The sequence below is a fragment of the Parus major genome, chromosome 5, assembly GCF_001522545.3.
Source record: "Parus major isolate Abel chromosome 5, Parus_major1.1, whole genome shotgun sequence".
NCBI classification, from domain to species: Eukaryota; Metazoa; Chordata; class Aves; order Passeriformes; family Paridae; genus Parus; species Parus major.
Window position 1 is genome coordinate 54,583,690 of NC_031774.1, and position 15,261 is coordinate 54,598,950.

At 44.2% G+C, this 15,261-nt stretch overlaps 1 long non-coding RNA gene across 3 annotated transcripts in view; it reads right to left on the reverse strand.

Annotated features, from left to right (window-relative positions):
• Positions 1–15,261, reverse strand: part of LOC107206408 — a 41,782-nt gene that overhangs the window by 7,530 nt on the left and 18,991 nt on the right. For 2 of the 3 annotated variants that reach the window (XR_001522404.1, XR_001522405.1), the window contains exons 2-3: positions 5,286–5,352; positions 265–374 (exon numbers count right to left, since the gene is read on the reverse strand). This is a non-coding gene — a long non-coding RNA (uncharacterized LOC107206408). Of the gene's footprint in view, positions 1–264; positions 375–5,285; positions 5,353–10,857; positions 11,010–15,261 lie in introns of those variants that run through there. The other variant, XR_004497971.1, reaches the window with a different exon arrangement.

Consider the following 15,261-nt stretch of genomic DNA (forward strand, 5'->3'; position numbering starts at 1 on the left):
AGGAGCAAGAGAGGGGTGGTTGTTTGCTTATTTTCACTGAAAGCCTAATTTTCTATGGAATTTTCTGCTTTCCTGTGTTTTCTAATACAGAAAATTACTCTTCTCAATGCAAAATGTTGCTTTTTGCCAGAAATAGAAACTCTCTAAAAAAATCTCCTAAAAAACAATAAAAAGAGGTGGTTTTTGGCTGGAAAGAACAACATTCAACATATTCTGGCATTTCAAAGTGAACTATCTCAGAGTTTGGAAACAAGAATAGCCTACCTCAAGCCACTGATGTGCCCATGGGAATTGTAGCATGAGCTCCTCAGATCCACAAAGGTGTCCATAAACCAGGCTGCACTGTACCCTCCTGGAGGCCTTGCAGTTTTCCACTGAGGAAAGGCAACAAGAAATCAGGAAAAAGTCGAAGAACAGCAACCACGGCATGGCCTAAGACAAAGCTGTAGCTCTTATAAGCCCCCATATGATCAGGCACTCTTCACTGAGTTGCCAAAGTACAACTTTTGGCTTGCTTTGGCTGAACTCCAAATGAAATGTTTTGATTCTCAGGGCACTTTGATTTTCAGAAAAAAAAAAAAACCAAAATAAAAATACTTTAAAGATTTTCAATAGTCAATAGTATCCCATGGCAACCTCTAAAGAGAAAAATATTTTCATTCTCATCTATATTTTCATCACGATAGATAAACAGATACATTGGCAACCTGTCTTCCCACACCTCTCAAGGGAATGGACCTCAGGGCAGGGCCTTGGGGAGCAAAGTCCCTCCCACAGAAAGAGATCAGGTTCTTGGCCACCTGAGGATTATGAACACACCTAAATCCATGGGATCTGATGGGATGAATCCCAAAGTCCTGAAGGAATTGGCTAATGTAGTTACCAAGACATTCTCCATGATATTTGAGAAGTCACAGCAGTCAGAAGTCCCTGGTGACTGGGAGAGAGGAAACATTGTACTCATCTTAAAAAGGTATAGAAAGAAAGATTCTGGGAACCCTGACTTAGCCTCACCTCTATGCCTGGGAAGATCATGGAACAGATCCTCCCCAAAACTAAGGCACATGGAGAACTTGGGGGGTGATCTGGGACTGCCAGCACAGCTTCACCAAGGGCATGTCCCACCAACCCAGTGTCCTTCTGTGATGGATCAGTGGGCAAGGGAAGAGTTACAGATGTCATTTATGTGGACTTCTGTAAAGCCTTTGACATGGTCCTACACAATACTCATCTCAAAATCGAAGAGATATGGACTTGATGGAGGGACTGTTTGGTAGACAAGGAGCTGGTCAGATGGTCACATTCAGAGAGTCATGGTCAACAACTCAGTGTCCACATGCAGACCAGTGCCCAGTGGTGTCCCTCAGGGGTCCGTACTGGGACCAGTACCGCTTAACCGACAGACACAGACAGCTGGATCAAGCACACCCTCAGCAAGTTTACAGATGACACCAAGCTGAGTGGTGCTGTTGAACACACCAGAAGGACAGGATGCCATCCAGAGGGACCTGGACAAGCTTGAGAACTCCATGGGAATCTCATCAGGTTGAACAAGATCAAGTGCAAGGTGCTGCACCAGGACAGGGAAACTCATGTATCAATACAGGATGGGGATGAGGTATTGAAAAGAGCCCTGCAGAGAGTGACTTTGGGGTACTGGCAGATGAAAAGCTGGACTTAATAAACACAGCCCAGAAAGCCAACCATATCCTGAGCATCATCAAGAGCAGCATGGGCAGGTGTAGGGAGGTGATTCTGCCCCACTCTGCACTCATGAGACCCCACACGGGGCACTGCATCCTCAGCACAGTAAAGACTTGGACATGCTGGAGCTGGTCTAGAGGAGGACCAAAAAATGATGAAGGGATGGATCACCTCTTCTGTAAGGAAAGGCTGAGAGGGGTGGGGCTGTTCAGCCTGGAGAAGAAAAGGATAAGGAAGATCTTAATTCTGTCATTCAATACTTAAAGCAACATCAGGAGCCATTCATGTCAGCAAGGACAGCAACTTAAACAATTTTGAACAGATAGTGCATTAGCTCGCTATGGAAAACCTTCGATGTGCCTCCACAGTTAACCCAGGCAATCTAACCCAGTCCTTAAATACCTTTACATCAGGAAGTTTTTTCCTAATGCCTTAATGAAATTTCCCTTGCTAAACTTTAAGCTTATCACTTCCTTTTCCATCTGCTATGGAGAACAGACTGCCTGTTCTGCTCTGCAGCTGCTTGTTGCACATCTGAAGATTGCTGAATCACACAAGAGTCTGTTCTTCTCTGGACTAAGCACGCCCAAATTTTTTCAGAGTCATGTTTTCAGTATTTTTACCTACCTTGCTTCTGTTGACCTACATTTTTCATGGAGTGTAGTGTCCAAAACCAGATATGATATCCCACCTGAGGCTTAAACTGGGCTTCATTATGAAGAAGAGTGTCTCACCCATGTTAGTTTTCAAGTAAATCTTTGTTTCAGTCCCTAACACTCAGCAAGGTTATGATATTATCATTAATTCTTCATCTTTAAAAGATAAATCCTAAAGAATTTCCAGAGGCTCAGATGGTCTGACCTTAATCAATGAAAATGTATTTTGTCTTTCTAACGGAGTAGCACAAGATGGTTAAAACCTTTTAATATTCAAGACTTGACAGTCTGTTTATGTTTTGGGATTGGGATATTTTTCTTTGTCAATAAGATGAGCAAATTTACAGCTCACAATACTGTGAGGAGCCTGGAAACCCTTTGGCACTTTTAATCGTCAAGATTTACTCTTAGAAGTAGAGTGGGTTTTTTAAACCATCTAAATATATCCTCCTAATTATTAGTCTGACTGTAACATGCCTCAGAATGTAAAGGCTTAAATCCCCACATCTAATTAAAGCTGTGCATGGAGAGGAAGCCAGCAGACTAGGAGGGAGCAGTCCATCTTTGCAACAACTAACAACTTGCTGTTTTCCCTATTTTTGAAACAAACAAAGTAGTCTTTTAAAGATGAAGTAGAGGAAAACAAGTGTGGTTTGTACCAGTCCTACCACTCAGTGGTGAAACTAATTACAGAAGAAAGCAGAACCAGACAAGTAATACAGCACATTTGCAACCATGAGAAATAAGTGACAAACATTTGCTGTGATCAAACCAATAACTTAAAGTGCACTTTACAAATATTTCTTATTCATCTCTAATTCCGGAAGCCCTTCTTTTCCCTGGTTGTGCTAATTGTCTTATATCCAAGGCCTCTGGCCCCCTGCCAGATATTTGCTGTTCTCTGAAAGGTTTCTCTATTCTAGAAGATAAATGCCAGCCCAGCATGGAAATCATTTAGCAGCCAAAGAACTGATGGATTTCCAGTTTTGATTCACTGTACTTCAGGACCATTGTAGCTCTAAATACTGTCTGTCTTTTTAGTAATAGGTGTTGATTTTTTAACATACTGATGTTTGGTGGCAGTTTCAATAGAAGAGAATATCAAAAGAATTTTAAATAGAATATTCAAGCATGGAAGAGGGGGGGGTTTGTGACTTTGAAAAGAAACACTGCTTTCAGATCAAAGTTCCCAAACAAGGGTTTGGCTGGAAGATTAAAATAAATGAAACCTGACTAAATAAATTAGGTGTTGGGATTTTTAAATGTCATCTGCAAAACTCAACATAGCACAGCATTGACTTCAAACCTTCTAAGTTCAAGTATGTTATATATTCATGAAGCAATTCAGGAGGCAACCTGCCCCTGTCCCTTTCCTCTGACCATATAGGTGAAAATTGTCCTGCTAGATTTTTGCCTAGCTCAGGACAGCAGCACAATCGTGATCTGAAAAAGTTCTTCAAAAACTGGTAGAGGAAGAACAAAAATTAACCTTAGTTATCCACTCCCTTGAGCTCTCAGCTACGCTCTACTTCCATTGCAGGATCTTTTGCCCACAGTCCATCTCCCTGTGTTCATCAACCACCTCCCTCAAGGGAAAAAGCACAAGTCATTTAGACCTCATCACATCACCCAGAGAAGGTGTCCTTGCCAAGAAAGTACCAGCTAGTCCCATGAAGTTCCATGTTGATAATGACTGATACAAAGAACTTGGAGAAAGTCACTCTCTGCTGGGGAACTGGAGTGTTTGGGAATTGAAACTCCCTTTTTCCTTCAGTGCAGCATTAGCTGATAACCTTATCCTGACAAAGTGATCTTAAAAAATCAATACTGAATGTCCTTTCCCTCACTGGTCTCTACCACAGCTTCCCTGCACATACCCTCCAACTCAGGGAACAAACTGAGCTCTAGTCACAAGCATCTGCCTGTGTATGTACTTTTGGGCTTTTTCCTTTATTATTTGAGCTTCTCTCCTGTACTGAGTGATAATGAACTCCCATTCATTGACTGTGTGCCGATGAGGACATCTTCACATCTCTCTGCAAACAGGCAATTGTGCGCCATCAGCATTACATGTCATTATGATGCAGCTACAGTACTTCAGCGCTTTCCTGTACTTTGATCAGCAAAGATTAATTACCCTCAACTGAATTATTAGTGGTGATTAAACCTAACAGAAAATAAATGGGACTGCAATATTACTGGGTTATAATTTCACCAGTGTGGTCATTTGCAAGCAATTTCCTTATGCACAATTTTTTTTCTTAATCATTATTCTCTAAGAGTTTTTCTATCATGTATTAATTAGGATGAGACACTCAGTACACAATACCACATTGTACATTACATGACATATGCAAATCATACGCAAAGCCCACATACAGCTCTGTGTACAGAGCTCAAGCTGACTTGGGCAAAACTTTAATTGATGTCAGTGGAGGTTTGCTAGTGGTGGAGTGTGATCTTTGTACATGCAGCTGTACGTGAGCTTTGCATATGATTTGCATATGTCATGTCATCTTGACCCAAGATTTGATCAGTTGGTTTACAGGGTCAAGTTCTATTAAAACCACAACTTACAGTGATTTCCTGTGAATTCTGAATGTGATAAATATTAAATGAGGAACTTACTGCAATCAAAATAGGGTTAGGCAGGAGTATTACTTTGGTCTTCCTCAGAGACTTCATGCATCCCACACACTCTCCACATCACATCCTGCACAGGCAGACTCAGAAAGGTGGCATATGTGGCACCCTAAGCACTGACAGTGTTAACTTTCCTCTGAGGGTAGCTCAGCTCCCAGAGCATTATGAAATATAAGCCCCTGGCTTTCTCTTTGTCTCTTCTGTTGCACAAGGTATTCTCAGAAGTTTTGTTACCAAAAGAGCTCTGTACCACCTGTTACCTCTAAGGCATCTAGGACTTACCTTCCATTGTCAGGGACAACATTTTATTGTTAATTGTACTGGTTTTCCTTCCAATTCATCAGTACTCCTGTAGTAAAAAAAAAATAAAAATGGAAACATTTTATTTTGCGACACCCTCCCTCATTGCCCCTATCAACCCAAGAGGCAAATAAATTTTTTCACCCCAGGCTTCTTATTCCCCAGCCAATAGTCCCTGGAAAGAGAAGGAATTGCTGGAACAAGTCTTCTTTCGCATAATGACAGTCCATAATTTTGCAGTCTGAGCAAGTCTTGGTCTTGGCTTGAACCATAAGGTCACACATTAATTAGCCCAATCCCCTTCTTCAGTAAGACTTTTTCTTGTTCACAACAACTGTTTGCTCAGATGTTTTTGCTGCCTTATTCTGAAGCAATTCTGATGGCAGGCTGTGAATGCTGTGGTGAGCACCATGGTTTTAAACTCATCTATCATAACCCCAGCCTGGAAGTGCCCGCTTTGCCTCTCAGAACACCACTTAATGGTCCCCCACAGGCTGCACCATTACCTGTGAGGACAGAGCTCCTGCAGTGGCATTGCCTCTAGAGCCAAAAATAACCAGCAAAGATTTTTTTTTTCTCTGAGCAGAAAATCTCTATTCTAAACCAGAAAACAACTTGCCTTTTGTAAGAATGTAATAAGGTCAATAAGAGGCCTTCCAAGCCAATACTCTGTCTCCTGCAGTGACCAGTAGTAAACACGCAGGGAAAAGAGGGGCTTGGGGGTTTTCATTTTTAACTCTTCTTTGGCAGAAAAAGTAATTTGCAATACCTGAACTAATACAAATATTTTCTTCATATTTCTGGCAAGGGCTGCACAACATGAAGTCAGTAGGAATTGCTCAGTTTGTCTGACTTCCAGAGCTGCAGAAAGAGCTCCTGCTCTTTCTTTGCTTAGCCTTTTGCTTTTCCATCACTGAGATCCCTCAGCTCCTGAGCCATCTCTTCCTTCTAGATAGGCATCCTGCACAAAATGCATGCAGTCACAGCAGGCCTTCTTGTGGGATGGGATTCTAAAATCCAGAGTCCAGCAATAAAATTTTGCCATATAACTCTACAATTATTTTGGGAAACCAGCTACAGGATCAGCTTTTATTCAGTGAAATCCACACAACAGCCTTATAATTTTAGTGTCACTGGAAAGAACATGTTTTGTAAAACTGCAGGGGAAGACAAGTGCCAAAAGGGAACCGTTTCATTTGATGGTCTAGTGTGTAAATCAGCCCTATATTTGTTAAAACGCTCAGATAAGTCATTTGTGACTCTGTCAGAATGAAAGATCCGAGGTTATATATAAATATACACGTACACACACATGCACACTGCAGATCAAAAAGGCATCTGGCTGTCAAACATGAAAAAGAAAACAAAAGGTGTAATTGTCAGCTGTCTGCCTTGGACACCTGGAGCCAAAGCTAATGTAATCATCTGAAAGGCACCTCCGAGCTCCTGCCATGGCTGTGGCTTTCATGCCAGGCAGAAACTTCTTCCAAAGGCAGCTAAAAGCCCACTGAGCTTGATTTAATTTTTCTACCCTCTCCTGAGACCTGTGACAAAGAGATCTGGGCAGCATGGCTTGGTTTCTCTCTTATGGGGTTGTTTCTTTTTCAGGAGCAGCTCTGAAGATTTTCAAATTAGTTTGGTCGCTGTTCCCCATTAGCTTTATACACTACATGTGCACATCTGTAGCTGACAAAGATGTGATTTTGTACTACAGGCTACTTTTTTTTTTTCCCTTTAACAATCCAACTGAATCAGGAAAAAATAAATAAATGCTGTCTGCATCTCTGAGAAGCCATCCTTGTCCTTGCTTCCTCCTCCGCAGCGGTCCCCTTTCAGCAGATGGTGCTTAGGCTGACGGGCCGGCATCAACACAGCCCGGGACTGCCGGCCCTGCCCGGAGCGATTCCCCCGGCCGGGGCCGGCCTGGCTCGGGGTTGTGTGAGGAGCCGGGTCCGGCCCTGCCCGGAGGGATTCCTCCGGCCGGGGCCGGCCCGGCTTGGGGTTGTGTGAGGAGCGGGGTCCGGGCCGGCCCGGCTTGGGGTTGTGTGAGGAGCGGGGTCCGGGCCGGCCTGGCTCGGGGCTGTGTGAGGAGCGGGGTCCGGGCCGGCCTGGCTCGGGGCTGTGTGAGGAGCCGGGTCCGGCCCTGCCCGGAGCGATTCCCCCGGCCGGGGCCGGCCTGGCTCGGGGCTGTGTGAGGAGCGGGGTCCGGTCCCCCACAACCGGGGCCGGCCTGGCTCGGGGCTGTGTGAGGAGCGGGGTCCGGTCCCCCACAACCGGGGCCGGCCTGGCTCGGGGCTGTGTGAGGATCGGGGTCCGGCGCTGCCCGCTCCGTGCTGGCTGCCGGGCCAGGCGGGCGAGCAGCTGCTCCGGAGCCCCAGGAGGGAGATGCCAGCAGGCAGCAGCGGAGCTACAATGAGCGCTGTCTGCTGCCGCTGAGAGCTCGGCCGTGCCTCTGCCAGCCTGTCCTGCGCTTCCCTCCAGAGCTCAGGAGCGCTCTGAGCCCGCTGATCCCTCTGGATTATGAGGCAAATCCCCCTGCTGTTCTGCAGGGACAGCCAGGAAAGAGCTGTATTATGCTTCACCGAGTTTTTCTCCCACTTGGGTTGGTGGCATCTCCCCATGTGGAGCTGGCAGGGGAGGTGAGAGGGCTGCAGCAGACCAGTGACAGCATGTGACAGCAGCCAGCCCTCCCAGGGGTGGCAGGTCTTTGGCCTCACAGTTCACACAGCTCTCATGCTGCCCCAGGGCTGGCAGCCTGCTCACCTCTCCCAGTCAAGGAGGACTCCTCAGCCAGGACAAATGCTGAAACACACTCCCCTCTCTGGTACGCAGTAGGGTTTTCATCCCAAGGGACTTTCCTTGCCCTGTGAGAAAGCCTTAGAACCCTGCGTGCTCCAGACGTGTTGCTGCAATGTCCTTTTGCCGTTAAAAAACCCCTTTCTCCTTTCGCCTCGGGTATTAAATCTGGTGCTAGTAAAGAGGATTTGTAAAGACAGTGCAAATCAGTTATGCACTGTATTCTAGCAAGAAAAAACAGGTTATTTATTTTCAGCATCATTGTCCTGAATTCAGAGTTCAGTATCCCAAACCATCTGTATGGTGTATTGCTTGCTCAGCTGGATTACACTGGCATAGCTCCTTTGAACTGATGGAGCATTGCACAAGCACAGCAAATGGGAGTCCGGGTCTTAAAGATAATACAATGGAGCAAAAGTCTACCTGGCCCTTAATTCATTGGAAGAAGAAAGGAAGAGCAGATGCCAAGGGAAATGCTATTGCCTTGCAGGCAGAGGAAGCAGAGTGATTTCAAGCAGCTCTGGAAGCCCCAGTTGTTTTATTTTGCAGGGAGATTCCCATCCCAGCTGTGCCAGCACACATGCTGGGAACATTTTAACTGGAACTGGCACATACGTCTTAAAGGAATGGCTAATTCCCATTACATGTAAGAATCTATAGCCTCTCTGTGCCAGGGCTGTAAGGAAGAAAGACAACCTCATTCCCTAGAGGATGTTATTATCCCCCCAATATTATTATTCCTCAAATTCCATAATATTCAAGATATTATTATTCCTCCAAAGCCTTGTCAGCATGAAGCTGCTTGTAATCCAATCCCCGCCGTACGGCAGCCAAAGATAGAGCCACCCCTAAGAGGTGTTTGGCTCTTCCCTGGAGAGCAGAGGACCTCGGCAGCTGGAGGCTTCACCCTGCCTCAGCTCAGGGGTGTACAGGCATGGACCCCTGCACGCTGGACTGATTTGAGCCTTAGTGTGTCCAAACCAGCCAAGATTTCAAACCCACTCTGCTTCTCCCCCCACAGAGGCACAGCAGTGCCTGGAACAAAGCGTCGCAGCGGTGGAGTCGCACATGACTCCCCGCATCAAAGCCCGGCGCTAAGCGGGCAGGGTTAAGCCTGCCTGAGCCATGTGAATGGGAAAGCCCAGGCCTCTGCCTATTCTGGTCACTTCTCGCCTTTGATCACAAAACTGATGCAGATTGTATAAAAAGGCAGCAATCCTTGCCGACACTCTCCCCCCTCCCTGACTCCTGAGCCAGGCTGCCCTCCCCCAGGAAAGAAGACAGAGGACTTGAGGGCAGATTCGCCTCTCTTGCACATCTAGAGTGATTGCACTGACGTCTGTGGAGTTATTTCAGGTTTGGGCTTGTGTAAAATAGATCAGCTTTTCATCGGAAGATTCTTGCTTGGGGCAGCAATTAGTTTTGCTCTCGTTGTGCTTGCTCTGGAAAGCCCAGATCATTTGCACCATCTCTTAGGAAAGTGAGCCAGGACGACACTGTTTGACAAGGTATCTTAAGCAGCTATTCAGCAGTAGAAAGTGAGACTGGGATGTGATGGGAAAAATCAAGACTGAATTTCTGAATTTTCTCAAAGCAAAGGAGATTAAAAATATATATAATCAAGGGCAGAGAGGCAAGGAAGTATTTGGGTGTTCATATCCCACCTAAACACGGTGTCTGTCCTTCAGTGATTCATGACAAGAAGAGAAATTGCTTTAATGCTAAACCTACAAAGCCTCATATTTCAAAAAACACCCTGTCTTAGAAATATTGCTTCTTGCTTATTCAAATTCAACCTGTATTCTTCCTCTAGTATCCGGCTAGAGAAGAAAAAAACAACATTCTCCTTCTCCTTTATTTTCTTCAGATTCGGTCCAGTGGAAATTTAGCAGCCCAGATTTACTCAGGCGTTTTGAAGTCAGGCTGTGGTTCCTGCTACCTGATCCCACTCGTCTGGCATCTGGCACAGTCCTGCTTTTGTTTCCTATGACTTAAGCATCAGGCTTTACTGATGTGTGGCCATATTTTGCTCAGCCCTGCGGGTCAAGTGAATTCCATGTCTGTATTGGTTCCCAAGGGGCCAAGAAGGCGGTTGGGTATAAGCTCTCACATAACCTCTTCTTCTCCAGCCAACTTTCCAAATGGCTCTTATTGCTCTTCATGTTCACTGAGGGGCTTTTATTTAACTTGGCAATCGCTGTCACTTTTCATGTCCATTTCCGCCCTCTCCTTTTGATGTGTAAATTATCCCTGGATATTGGCACACAGGACAATTTGGGTATTGCTGAGCACCCCTAGCCTGACTTCCCCCCACCTTCTACAATCATACAGGCCTCATTGACTATCCTTCCTCCAGGCCCCACTTTTAATTTGTTGAAGTAGCCTGAACATACACAGTCAGTAATTTGACCACGTTTAATCGGGCACCGCAGCTTTCTGTATCTCAAGTCTTTGCCCTGGTTCCTTTCTGATTTACTGTATGTACAAATTGGTCGTGGTGCCAGAAAGGTCCTGGTTCAGCAAAGTGGTTTTGGCACATGGTTTTAAGAAAGGGACACAGCTCCGTGCTGAGGGACCAGTCTCCCCAAACCCCACTGCAAAGCTAGGAGAGGGTTTAGGCCCAGTACTCTTCATGGTCCATGGGCTCTGCAGCAGCAGCAGCAGCAGCAGCACACCAGGTCCAAACAGTCCTTCCAGTGTTTGGAAGGAAGACCAAGTTGAAGACCTGGTCTTGAAGGGAGCTCAGATCTAAGCTTACCTGAGAGAATACAGCTGAGCATCTGCTGTCCTTGCTAGGGTGGTTTCCCCTTCACTTCAAGTGCCATCGTGCTACAACTCTTGGGACAGACACATTGTGTGTTACAGCACCTCAGCAAGAATAACCCATGGCAATGTGTCACAGATGTCCTAATGAACCTTTGTCAAAGTGCCCTCTGCACTCCAGTTCATTAACCTTAAAGTGGGGATAACACAGAAGTGGTGTAGAAGAGCACAGCACCTGTGAGCCCAGACCAGGACATCTGTAAGTACTAGACTGGTTCAATAAATTGTGTACCAGATGAAAGCCTAAATGAGGGACCTCTGAAGGGTTTCTCACAGAGGGTCAAATTATCCTGCCTGGGGCAGTTGGTCAGCAGATGGAAGCAAGGAGAGAATGATGTGTGTGGTTAGCCATGGGAGAGAGGGACTGATTTCCTCTTTTCTGTGCTTGACTGGTTCCCAGGGAAGGGGAACGACTGTCATCTGGTTATAGTGGCACATGTTTTTTCTGTATTTGCATTTCAACTCAAGGGCATCGAGAGCAGCTGGAAAGCAGCTATTTTGTCCTGTTTAAATAAACAATGTGTGTGTGGCAGGTTGGCATTCTCACCATATCCAGCCTTTGCTGTACCATCAGCTGTGAGAGATGCTTATGGCTTGAGACTCAAAAAAATAAAAAGTTTTTGACTGATTCTCTCAAGGTTGACCAACAGGTCCAAAAGCAATCCCTTTTATGCACAGGCTGGTGTGGTTAGAAGTAAGTTTTGTGCTTTTCAGGGAAGGGGTAAGCTCAGCTACAGCTTACTTGTCTTTTTGGGAGAGGATCCCCACCTCCTTTAACCCAGAGAAATTAACCACCCTAACAAGCAGGCTCAGAATGTGCCATCCACCCCAGCAAAGTACCTCTGGGTGTGGGAGATGGTAGAGCAGTTCCTGTAAATACAACATCCAAAAAAAATAAGGGAACAGAGTGCAAAGAACTATTCTTTTAATAGATTCACACAAAACACACGCTGAAGCCCTTTAGTTTTTCTAGGCTAAAGCAAGGGCATCAATCTTGTTTTCCTGGGACTGTTAACACCTGAAAAGCCAGGAGTTCATCTCAGTGACTTTGAAGCAGTAAAACCTTGAAGATATAATGTGGCTTAAACACATGGAAATTCCTCCAGGCCTTAATTAATTTAGTATTCTTCCACAGAAAGACTGTTGGCGTAGTAAATTATTCATTAGATATTATAGACTCACTGATCTCAAATTTCATACAAAATTACAGCAAAGCTTTCAAAACGTGGGGGAAGAAAAAAAAAAACCCAGCTCACAAATTAACCCTTGCATAATGCATTTCTAAAATTACATCCATAGGGGATATTTTTTTGGTTGACTTTTTTTTTTGTATGATTCTATCATTATTTCTAATACATATAATTGCCTTTCATTTAATGAGACACTACTAATTTCATATGAAAACCAACAGCCACTACCAGCAAAACCCAGGAGTTCATTTTACAGAAAACTGAGACATATTCATCCCTAGTGCTTTAGTTGTTTCATTCCAGGTATAATAAACTAGGCCAGTGGACAGAGCGTGTCAAATAGCAGTTGCTGGTTGATCTGTCTCATACTCTCAATTTTATTCTGCCTGCAGAGTCCTCCTGATGAACACACACCACACCAAAAACAGATTAATAAACAGAGCATAATGATAGCATTTTTCAAAACAAAATGACACCCAGCTTGGTGCTCTCTTTCAGTGAATCCTTCCCAATATTCCTCTCCCAAAACATCAAGAACAAAAGCAAAATATCAAATAATTTCTTTGAATTGTTGCAGAGGGTTTGAAAATCTGGCAAGTCAGGTCCATAACACACTATGAAATATTCCAAGGGTTGTTTATTTACTCCAAAAGCTGCTGAAATTTAGAAATTTTCTCAGGTAGAGGAGTATATGGGGTAATGGGAGTGTCTTTAAATTTTTTCATGAAGAGAATCAATCTCTTTTTCTGAAAGATATGGTTCATATGCATGCAGTGACAGTAAGAGGAATCTGAATTTATATTAATGCAGCCAAACAAACCACTCATTGTTAAAAGTACTCTGTGATTTTGTTTAGTTAATAAGATGTTAGAAAGCATTGTATGCAACCAATGCCACAACATATTCAATAGAAAAATCAAGACATTAAATATATTCACTCTGGACTGAGATTAAATAGAACATCATCAAACATTCAATAATCAGTTGTCTGACTATTCATTGTCACCCACCAAGTTAGCTTGGATAAAAAACACACAAACATAATTGTAAATGCATCTCACCTTCCCCTCTGTGTGCTGGCAGAAGCCTGGGTCCTTATTAATATTGAGCAATATATCCTTATTGATTTGGTTTTAACATCCTCATTTCAGGCACACTCCTGCAATAAAGTCACCTTCCTTGGTGTCCCTTCATCCAGTCCCCCCTGGGTTCCTGAACAACCTGGACAGTGGGAGGTGTCCCTGCCCATAGCAGAGGGATGGAACAAGAGTTTTTATGTCCCTTCCAACACAAGCCATTCTATGGTTCTGTGTTTTCTAACCCTAACCCTTCCCACAATTCCAGACTTTGCCACATCCACCCTGGATTCACATTTCCAGGTGCCCCATGCCGCAGCCAGGTGTGACAGCCAGCCTGGAACTAGGCCCACACCAACTTGCTGACTGGTTGGGTGGCTGCTGACCTGTGGGAGGATACATTTCTAATAAAATCTTTCTCCTTGACACACGTCTTGATTCGCACAAAATGTGTCAGAATGTAATATCTTAGAGGTGGCTACCTTGTGTCAAAGGTGGCTGAGACCAGCCAATGGACTCAAAAGTTATTAAGAGGATGACTGACAGGCAGGCAGAATAGCATCATAAGTCTCATTCCCTTGGGAAACCAAAATAGAAGAAATTGGAGGCTTTTTTCTTTAATCCAGCAAGGTTGAAAACAAGAAATGCCTACAATTCAAGTGTGGGATTCTGGGGGGGAAACAGTAGTAAGTGAGGTTATCTTTTTTATTTATTTACATTAAATATTTTACAATATTTTTTAATATGTAGAAGTATTATTTTTTAAACTAGATCTAAACTTTGGCCTGATTAGGTATGGTCAGAAGCTGTACACTACATAAATAGTTGTAGAAATAGAAACCAAACACCATGACGTAGTCAGAAAGTCATAAGAGACAGAGACACCAAACTAGCTAATTTTGATATAACTGAGTCTTTAGCCTAAGTTTTAACACAGAGAAAGTTATTTGAGTGCCCGAATACAAACATGTATTTTGTTCTTCCATGTTAATTTTGCACAGATCTTTTCTGTCTTTGGGGAAGTGAGGTATAATGATTGGAGACCTGCCTACTACCTGTCAGAGGCATAAATATTACTTATGAATTTCAAAAATTAGATAAATGGAATCTTTGTGTAATTTTTCTTGCCATAAAGAGTCCTAAGGAAAGAAACAGTCACGGCAAATGTCTCCTGTGTGTGGTTCAGACTCTGCAAGCAGAGATTCTTGGAAATTTTTGGCTGAAACACAGTCATCAAAAATGGTTTGCTGAGTAAAAAAAAAATATTAGAAAAATGTCTTGAAAAATGTTGATCTAATCCACAAAAGACTCTTGAGTGAACCCTGGACTCCTCACAGTTCTGCTGTCTTGGCTAGCAAGGTGAGCTGGTCCCAAGGCAGATGTACCTGGCAAATATCCTCCAAGATTTGGAGTACGGGTCTTTTCATCCCTCTGCTGCTCATGAAATTTGCAATCCTGCCAGCATTGAAGCCAAACCAAACAAAAATTATTCAGAAAACTAGAATCCTTCTTTTAGCCAACTTCTCTGCATGTATTTGTCTTTTAAGCTACAAGTCCACAGAACACCTCTGACTTCAAGTTTCCTGGCCACGTGCATGTCGTTTTCTATATGGACTTCTCTTAGTGAAAGGGACAGCAAATTCTATTTCAGCCTGGTCCCTTGGAGGGCAGGCCACCTCTCCCAGGCAGACATATGAAAAGTTGGGCATTTGTTGCAGGTCTGCTTCTCAATCCTCTGGACAGCCAAGCAGGCACATGGCTCATGTGGGTGCTCAGCCCTTCCGAAATGCCCCCAGGAATCCTGCCTGGCTGCTGCAGCATGGGTCAGATGTGGGTTCTGTGTTAATGCTGCCAGACCCTTACTGGCTGTCTTGGATACCCTCACTCATCTCAAAAGGCCTCAAATTTTGTAATGCTTGAGGAACTGGATCCCACCCAGCAGGCTGATGTGATGTTGTGCAGACAGATACTCACCTCATCCACACACCAAAATAATGGCATGATCTAGACTGATCCAAAAGTTTAAAATGAGTTTAAAGTCATCAACCCAGACTCACAGATTACATTTGTTTA